Genomic DNA, 8,977 nt, shown 5'->3' with positions numbered 1-8,977 from the left:
AGCTGTCAAGCGGCTGATGTGGCGACGGCCAGGGAGCTCCAGAAGGTATTGTGCACATTGAAGGGGTGGGGAGAAAACGAGTTTCTCCCGTCGCCTTTCCTCTCTTACTTGCGCCTGTCATCTACATACACGCTCTGAACCACCCCCCAAAGCGGTGTGCGCGACAGCAGCCCACAGCAGCAGTGGGAAAATCGAAGGAAGAGGCAAAGAAAACTTCGCTTTAAAATTAAAAAGATTCAACCCACATTATCAAATCAGCGCAACAAAGGATGGGGGACAGAAAGAATTAAGGAACGAACTCAGGGGCTGACTTCCAACTGAGGGTGCATTAAGGCATAGCGCTGTCTTTTATAATGGATTACCAATAAGCACGCCCCAACACATTGCTTAATCCAACGAACTTGTTAGGAACTGAGGAGCGAAGCTTATGGTGAAGCGGTTGTATAAATGCCAGTCGCTTGGCTATATCCTGCACAGCGTTTTTGCACCGTATACCTGTATAGCGATTACCTGCCTGCCAGTGAAGACGCGGAGACCCCCCCCCCCACCACGTGACCCACATTTGGAACTGGACCCATTTGCTGTGATAGGGTCGGCACCTCGAGTAGAGCGGGTCGATCTTGGAGGCAATGCAACAGTAAACTGCTCTTTATTCGATGAAACACCGACCAAGCAGATGCGCAAATCCTAGTAAAGTAGGCATATACAAAGGTTTGCTTTACATGCTATTTTCGATTACTCATTTCTGGACCCGCCGTGGTTGTTTAGTGGCTATGGTGTTAGGCTGCTATAGGCACGAGGTCGCAGTATCGAATCCCAGTCAAACGGCGGCCGCAATTCGATGGGGGCGAAATGCGAAAGCACCAGTGTATACTTGGATTTGGGTGCACGTTAAAGAACCCCAGGTGGTCCCACTTTCCTGTGTCCCCCCACTACGGCGTGCCTCATAATCAGATCGTGGTTTTGGCATGTAAAACCCCATAATTACATTTATTCGTTCCTGGAGTTAAATGAGTCATAACCCTAGAAATAATAGTGGCAAGCCTCATAGCCCCGTTATTAATTCGGTATAGCAGCTTTTCTACAGCCACTTTCGGTTTCGTTTCCAGGAGGACGCTGTGTCGTCATGTCACGACACAGTAGGTGCGTGCAGGACATTGCGACGTTTCGACAATCCTTCCAGCTCGCTCTGTCGCCTCGTATGCTGCTACTCGTTGTGAGGGCCGATGTAGCGGCATACGAGGCGACCGAGCGAGCATCAAAACATCGCAATGCTTGCTCCCACGTGACTACAAATTACAAACGTTCGGTTTCGTTTCCCAGGAGCATACAAACTGTGTCGTGACGTCACGACACAGTGTGTATGCTCCTGGGAAACGAAACCGAACGTTTGTAATTCTTTTTTTACGGTTTAGAGCTTAAGAAACGAAACCGAACGCTTGTAATCTTTTTATACGGTTTAGGTACCATTTGTTTTATCACTGAGTAATTCCGTATAAACCAAGGCCAGTAGCCATGACACAGGTAAGAGTAGTAAAGAGGGTAGTGTTGTCCTGCGCGTTAGTGGCATAGCCGGGATGTGGGGGGGGGGGGGTATACAGGGCTTCAGCGCCCCCCCCCCCTGCCGAAAATTTTCCGGCCAGCGCCCTGCTCCCTTTATGCCTGGTACGTCGCTTATGAACAAAAGCGCATATCCTGCGAAAACTCGCCCCAGACACTGAGTACAGGACGGTACACGCTTTCAGGATGACTAAGGGCTTGCTCAAGGTAATAGTTGTATTATGCACCAAGCATGGGGAAACTTGAGGGAGTAATGATACCTCAGCTCCCCCCCCCGCCCCCCAAAAAAGAATTCTGGCTACGCGCCTGATGCGTGCCATGGGATCTATTCGGCAAGACAGCGGCACCAAGCCACGCCAGGTAAGAAATCAAGCTTAAGGGGGGGGGGGGGGGGTCTCGTGACGTAAACGTGACGCAATCCATCGGATCCAGTATGAGAGATGGCAGCGATGCCCAAGCACCGTGGACGCACACTGCACGTGTGTAGAAAAGAACACGAAGCGATCGCAAAAGGGCGCGAAGGGCCCACAATGAAATTTGCGTTCCTTAACGCTCCTGGTGTGGTTCGGGCAAAACTCAACAAGAGTATCTATTTTGAGCGTACAACTCACCACCCGGCAGTCTGCATGGAGGCACGACGTTTGAATTTATCCAGCTACTTTTAAAGCCCTCAATTCGCAGTCTCGATGTCAGATAATGCCACCAAGAGCAGGCCACTGTATACGCTGTTTCATATGTTTCGCGCGACTTACAATTAAAAGAAGTAAGGGTGATGTGTTAAAACAACGGAAAGCGCAACATACTGTTACATGTGGAAAGACAGACGAAAGAGGCTATTCACACTGGAGCCAGGCGGACACTCGCTCGCCAAGACACATCTTAACTTCATCGTCGTTCTCGCGGCGGCTCGTCTCTTGAGCGTCTCTCGGTAATATCGTAATACTGCCCCCCTCCCCCCGGCGGCAAAAGTGCCGTCACGGTGCTGTTAAATAACCAAGGCGCGTGGGGAGTTGTAGGGCTTCAGTCGGGCGACGTGGACAATGCCACTGGTTGTCACAGCGAAGGACGGAGTGGGCGTGGCTAGAACGATTTCATAGGTGAACTCGCTCACTTGGCGGAGCACGCGATATGGGCCTGTGTAACAGGAAAGTAGTTTTTCACAAAGGCCAACTTTACGCGATGGTGACCAAAGCAACACGAAAGTGCCGGGCACGAAATGGACATCACGGTGACGGAGGTCGTAGCGTTGCGTCTGTTTGTCTTGAGACACTTGTAGACGAGAGCGCGCAAGTTGGCGAGCATGGTCAGCATGGGCGATAGCATCACGGGCATAAGCGCTAGTTGATGCTGTGGTGGACGGAAGCACAGTGTCCAGTGGTAGCGTCGGTTCACGGCCATACAAGAGGTAAAAAGGAGAAAAGCCAGCAGTGTCGAGACGGGAAGAGTTGTACGCAAAGGTTATGTAAGGTAGAGCCTGGTGCCAGTCACGGTGGTCGTCTGAAACGTATTTTGATAGCATGTCTGTAAGGGTGCGGTTCAAACGCTCAGTGAGGCCGTTCGTTTGAGGGTGGTAGGAGATGGTAAACTTATGCTGTATTGAGCAGGCACGCATGATGTCGTCAATGACTTTGGCTAAGAACGTACGGCCACGGTCTGTCAGCAATTGACGCGGAGCACCATGAATCAAAATGATATCATGCAGGAGGAAGTCCGCAACATCAGTTGCGCAACTGGTCGGAAGAGCGCGGGTTACGGCATAGCGGGTCGCGTAGTCCGCCGCGACTGCAACCCACTTGTTCCCTGATGTAGATTCCGGAAATGGGCCGAGAAGGTCTAAGCCGACACGATGAAAGGGCTCGGCAGGAATGTCGAGCGGCTGCAGGTAACCAGCGGGGAGCTGGGAAGGCTTCTTGCGTCGTTGGCAAAGTTCACAAGCGGCGACGAAACGTCGTACGGAACGGGCAGGGCCCAGCCAGAAAAAACGGCGACGTAAACGGTCATAGGTTCGAGATACGCCGAGGTGTCCTGCCGTTGGTGCGTCGTGAAGCTCTTCTAGAACGGTTGAGCGGAGCTTTTATGTAAGACAAGTAGGAACGCAGAGCCGTCCGAATGAAGGTTACGATGGTACAGAGTACCGTCGCGGAGGACGAAGAGGCGTAGTGTGGCGTCGACCGGAGGGTGTTCAATATACGGTCGATGAGTGCTCTGATGTAGGCGTCACGACGTTGCTCATCGGCGAAATGAAGCAGCTGATACAGAGAATACGCAAGCAGCATTGGCAATATTGGAGAAGTCAGAGTCGTCAACAAGGTAACGCGACAAGCTGTCAGCGTCTTGGTACAGGCGGCCAAACTTGTACACCACGGAATATGAAAATTCTTGTAGCCTCAAAGCCCATCCACCAAGCCAGCCTGTAGGATCTTTTAGCGATGAGAGCCAGCAGAGAGCATGATTGTCACTGACTACGGAAAAAGGGCGACCGTAAAGGTAATTAAGGACGGAACTTTGCAACCGCCCAGACAACCGCAAGGCATTCTCGTTCCGTAATGGAATGGTTGTGCTCCGATGGTGCTGGGAGGCGGCTCGCGTAAGCAATAACGCGATTCTGGTCACGGTGCCGCTGGGACGGCGCCTACGCCATGACTGCTGGCATCTGTACGCAATTCTGTAGGGGCATCAGGGTCGAAGTGGGCGAGAATGGGTGGTGAGGTTAGAAGAGTGACTAGACGAGAGAAGGCGGCGGCTTCTGAAGTACCCCACGAGAATGGTACGCCTTTCTTCAAAAGATTAGTGAGGGGTCCAGCAATTGCCGCTAAATCTTGAACAAAACGGAGAAAGTACGAGCATGGCCTTACAATACTTCGAACGTCTGCGGCTGTCTTCGGAACCGGAATGTGTCGGACAGCGCGAGTTTTGTCGGGATCAGGCTGTGCTCCGGAAGCGTCAACGAGATGGCCCAGAAGAGTAATTTGGCGGTGGCCAAAACGATATTTGGACGAGTTAAGTTGCAGCTTCACCTTTCCAAATACATCAAGTATAGCTGTTAGACGCTCAAGGTGAGTGTCGTACGTTGGCGAGAAGACGATGCCGTCGTCGAGGTAGCAGAGGCATGTGGAGCATTCGAAACCTTGGAGCAAGGAGTCGATCATATACGCTCAAAGGTGGCAGGGGCGCACCATAATCCAAACGGCATTATATTAAATTGGTATAGGCCATCAGGTGTGATGAACTGGGTTTTTTCTCTGTCCATATCGTCAACAGCAATCTGCCAGTATCCAGAAGGAAGATAATTAGAAGAGAAACAGCTGGAACCATGGAGGCAGTCAAGGGCGTCGTCTATACGTGGGAGCGGGTAGACGTCCTTCTTAGTAATGCTGTTCAGATAGTCTACACAGAAGCGCCATGTGCCGTCCTTCTTAACCAACACCACAGGTGACGCCCAGGGACTCGAAAAAGGCTCAACGATGTTTTTATCTAGCATTTTGTTCACTTCACTTTGAATTACTCGGCGTTCCGACGCAGAAACTCGATACGGTCGTCGGTGAATAGGCGTAGCATCGCCAGTAAGAATCCGATGCTTGACCGCGAGCGTCTGGCCTAAAGGGCGATCGTTGAAGTCGAAAATAATAGGAATAAAATAAAGGGCGATTGTTGAATAAAATAATACGTTAATATTTGGCAAAGGTCTTCAGCTTGCGCAGATGACCAAAGGTCTTCAGCTTGCACAGATGACAGGTGCGTCGCAACCATTTTCGTTATGTTGGGATCGGCACCCGAGGCTGGGGCGCAAGGGCCATGCTAAGCTCGCAAGAACCATCGGTCGATAACGCTGCCACGTTATGGTCGCCGAGACAATCAACGTTGGCAAGGCAAATACCTTACGGTAGAATTTGCTTTGTCAATCCAAAGTTAAAGATAGGTATGCGAGTGCGGTTCGCGATAATAGTAAGTATACCGTGAGGCACGGTAACGTCATACTGTAGTGGAATGTCGGGCAGAGGAGTGACGAGGTACTTGCCATCAGGAACTGCTGGGGCAGACAACAGTTCAATATAGGCTATTGACTTCGGCGGCAGGCGGGACGTAAGCGGCGCTGGGGTGCGTCAGAAGGTTCTGCGATAATCGGCAACTCAAGGCGTCGTCGGCTATGCCTTTTAGCACATGTTCCACTTTATCTGCTTCAGACATAGTATCGTCAGCTTTGCGGCATAGAGCCAAGACGTCGAGGATGTATGAAACGTACGGTTCTGTAAATGTCTGAACACGAGACACAAGAGCCTTTCTCGCGGCAACCTTGCGGCCAATGGTGTCACCGAACAGTTCCCGTAGCGCTTCTTTGAAACTGTCCCAACTGGCTATCTCGTCGTCGGGCGTTTGGTGCCACACGCGTGGGGTGCCGCCGAGATAAAAGATGACATTGGTGAGCATAATCGTTGGGTCCCACCCGTTATTAGCACCGGCGTTTTCACAGACCATCGACACAGAAGGTGACTTCCGACATGCGGTCTGTTTCAGCAGGTAATTCAAAACAGACAGTACGTGAGCTAGACGGCAAAAACACAAGATGAAAAATAACGGCTAAAAATGTCAGCTTTAGACTCATTATCATGAATAATTGCTTCCTCATTGTTTAAAGCAGGTATTGATCTGTTGTCCTTGCCATTACGCTTCACATACCTCCAAAATTCTTTGGTATTCCTGACAATTCTTTCTCCTATAGATTAAAGAAATACAAGTCCTTAACGATGTCGGACTTTTGTCTAAATTCAATTTTTAATGCTTTCAGCAAGGCCAAAAGCTCTGGCGAATTAGACGCCTTGTATCTTTGATAATTTCGTCGCTGTCGTCGAACAAGGGCACGCAACTGGACCTGTGTTAAACCAGGATCTGTCTCGAGCTCGCCTACTTGATATAACTCGTGATGGGACAAAAGCATCACGTATTTCAGACAATTTCAATTTGAAAGTACTCCACAGTTGTGTTCGATATCTAGATTATGTGCGAGTGCATCAAAAGTTGGAAAGAACGACTCGAAAGCAGCGCTAATCGCCTCGTAGTTGGCCCTGCTCTAGGCATAAATCTTTCGTGTTTTTGCAACCTTCACATACAGAACTGATAAATCTGCTAGAACAACGTTGTGATCGCTCAAACCTGGCAATACCCGTACATTGTATACAACATCAGGTACGTTACAGAGCAAAAGGTCGAGTACGTGATCTGTTCCGTCAGTGCGCGATGGCCCGTGCACATACTGATAGAAAGTGTTCTGATCTAAAATGTCAAAGGGAGTTGACTATAGGCTCCCTCGAGCCTATAGCCTCGCCTCTATAGGCTCCCTCGCCTCGCCGAGGGAGCCTATAGCCTCCCTCGGCCTCGAGCCCTTGGTTCCTCAGCTGACCAGTCAATATCCAGAAGGTTAAAGTCCCCCCCCCCCCCCCACACACACAACAAGGCATTCATTGTTAATAGTTCAAGAAAATTGGCTAAATGAACTAGTGGGTCTACAGAAGGACCAGGAGGCCTATAATATGACCCAAGAACAATCCCTTTCCCATTCGGCAGCCTTACTTTACAAAACATCGTTTCAGTTTCACTATCCGGAAATTCCATTTGCACGCTCGCGATACTGTTATGGACAAGAATAAACACCCCTCCGCCACGTGCACAGCGGTCTCAATGAAAACACTCGTACGCGTCCGAACTGTTCTAGAAGTCACATACAGCCAGCGTTTGTAACATCTTATATGCTATGTTTTTGCAGTTGTCGATCCGCGCATAAAAAACCCGCGATGAGCTGGTCTGCGCTCCTTCGTCTGGCACTCTAGCGTCGCCTTTGAGAACTGTATTGACGTCTAAAATAAGCTCTTCCAATAAACTTTCGCGAACACATACGTCGTAAAAATATATTTGAGACGACCGCCATAAGTTACAGGCAGAGGACACGGGGGCGAACAAACGAAAACACCGCAGATGGCGCCCGGATACCGCCCGAACTAGAGTCACTGGAAAAAAAATTTTTTCCAGTAACTCTAGCCCGAACTGCAGCAGACGACAGGCGCGAGTCCGTGCCCTGACGTCACGTGAGCGGCGCTCCCAGCGCCCCTGTAGTTCGTTCTTGGGACTAATAAACTCAATCGCTCACAACTGCGCTTGTCAGAGCAAACTATAAATAGATTGGAATACCGACCTCGCAAGTCGTTATTCCAATCTATTCCAGTCGGTATTCCAGTGGCCACCTGGGAAAGCACATAACAGAATCAAGTGAACTCTGCTTCACAACCCGGCCTGTTGCGGTTTCCGACAACGATGACTTGGATTATCCTGTACAAGTATTTTAAAAACAGTGTTTCTCACAGAGCTATTTGTGAATAAAATTGACCTCATCTCGTTAGAAATTGCGACCAGCTACACAGCTGCGGTCACTCAATCTATTTTGAAGGAGAACTCTCGTTCCGTCGATAGCTCAGTTGGTAGAGCGGTGGACTGTAGAGGAGGACCCAACACTGAAATCCATAGGTCGCTGGTTCGAATCCGGCTCGACGGAGATTTTTTTTTGCTTTCTGGTATTTTTTTTTATCAAGCTACAGCACAGAGGTGCTTAAATATTTTACACAGACACAAAAATGATTCTTCAGTTGTTACAGTGTAGCCTCCACTACCTTGCCGTCACGTCAGTGCTTGTCGGTTGGTCCATCACATTCTAATTGAGCCAGGGATTGAACATAGCAGGTTTTGAGAACTCTTTCTCGCACCAAAATGACGCAAAACGTAATGGATCGTAACAAAACACACACAATTTACAGCTGCCGCCTCATTATCTGCTTACAAAGCAGGTAGCGCCCTCTGTTATACGTTTTTGTACACTGTTCAAGCAACTTTAGTACTAAATTTCAGTATCTCGTTGCGATGTTATCGCGCTAACAGGAACGTCAGGAAGGTCTGACACTTCAATAAATTCAACAACCTATTAAAATGACATATTTGATGGCTTTACATTTTGTCACGTAGAAGAGTTAAAAAAAAAACTCAGTTAATAGCGAACTGTACCTCCGTCGCGGGTCAGTCCGGTATTGTACTATCTTCGGGATTTTTTTTTTTTCTACCCACGGACACGATAGTGGCGAAAGTAGGCCTTAACAGCTTCACTGTAAAATAAATTTAATCTGACATAAGGCGTTTCAGTTTCGTTTTCATGAGTGTGCGTACTTTGCGCACGCCTCGCTTTTCATGACAGTTACATATTTATTGTATTATATTGAATATTCAGCATTAAATACAATTACTTGTTTATGGATAATCACAAAGAACTTCGGACACGGCTTAGCATGTAGACCATTCGTTTTGACAGTCTTGCGATTCAGGAAAGCACCACGTGCTCATAAAATAAAACCAACATGCACGAATCGATAATGCTTTA

At 48.9% G+C, this 8,977-nt stretch overlaps 1 non-coding gene across 1 annotated transcript; it reads left to right on the top strand.

The window, feature by feature from the left end:
* The first annotated feature begins 8,012 nt into the window (after window positions 1-8,012).
* Window positions 8,013-8,104, top strand: TRNAY-GUA (transfer RNA tyrosine (anticodon GUA)). The gene is given in 2 exon segments: window positions 8,013-8,049; window positions 8,069-8,104. It is a non-coding gene; the product is annotated as a tRNA-Tyr (tRNA).
* Window positions 8,105-8,977: the final 873 nt, after the last annotated feature.

Source organism: Dermacentor albipictus, chromosome 10 (assembly GCF_038994185.2).
Source record: "Dermacentor albipictus isolate Rhodes 1998 colony chromosome 10, USDA_Dalb.pri_finalv2, whole genome shotgun sequence".
Lineage (NCBI taxonomy): Eukaryota > Metazoa > Arthropoda > Arachnida > Ixodida > Ixodidae > Dermacentor > Dermacentor albipictus.
This window is presented reverse-complemented; position numbering and strand designations above follow the sequence as displayed.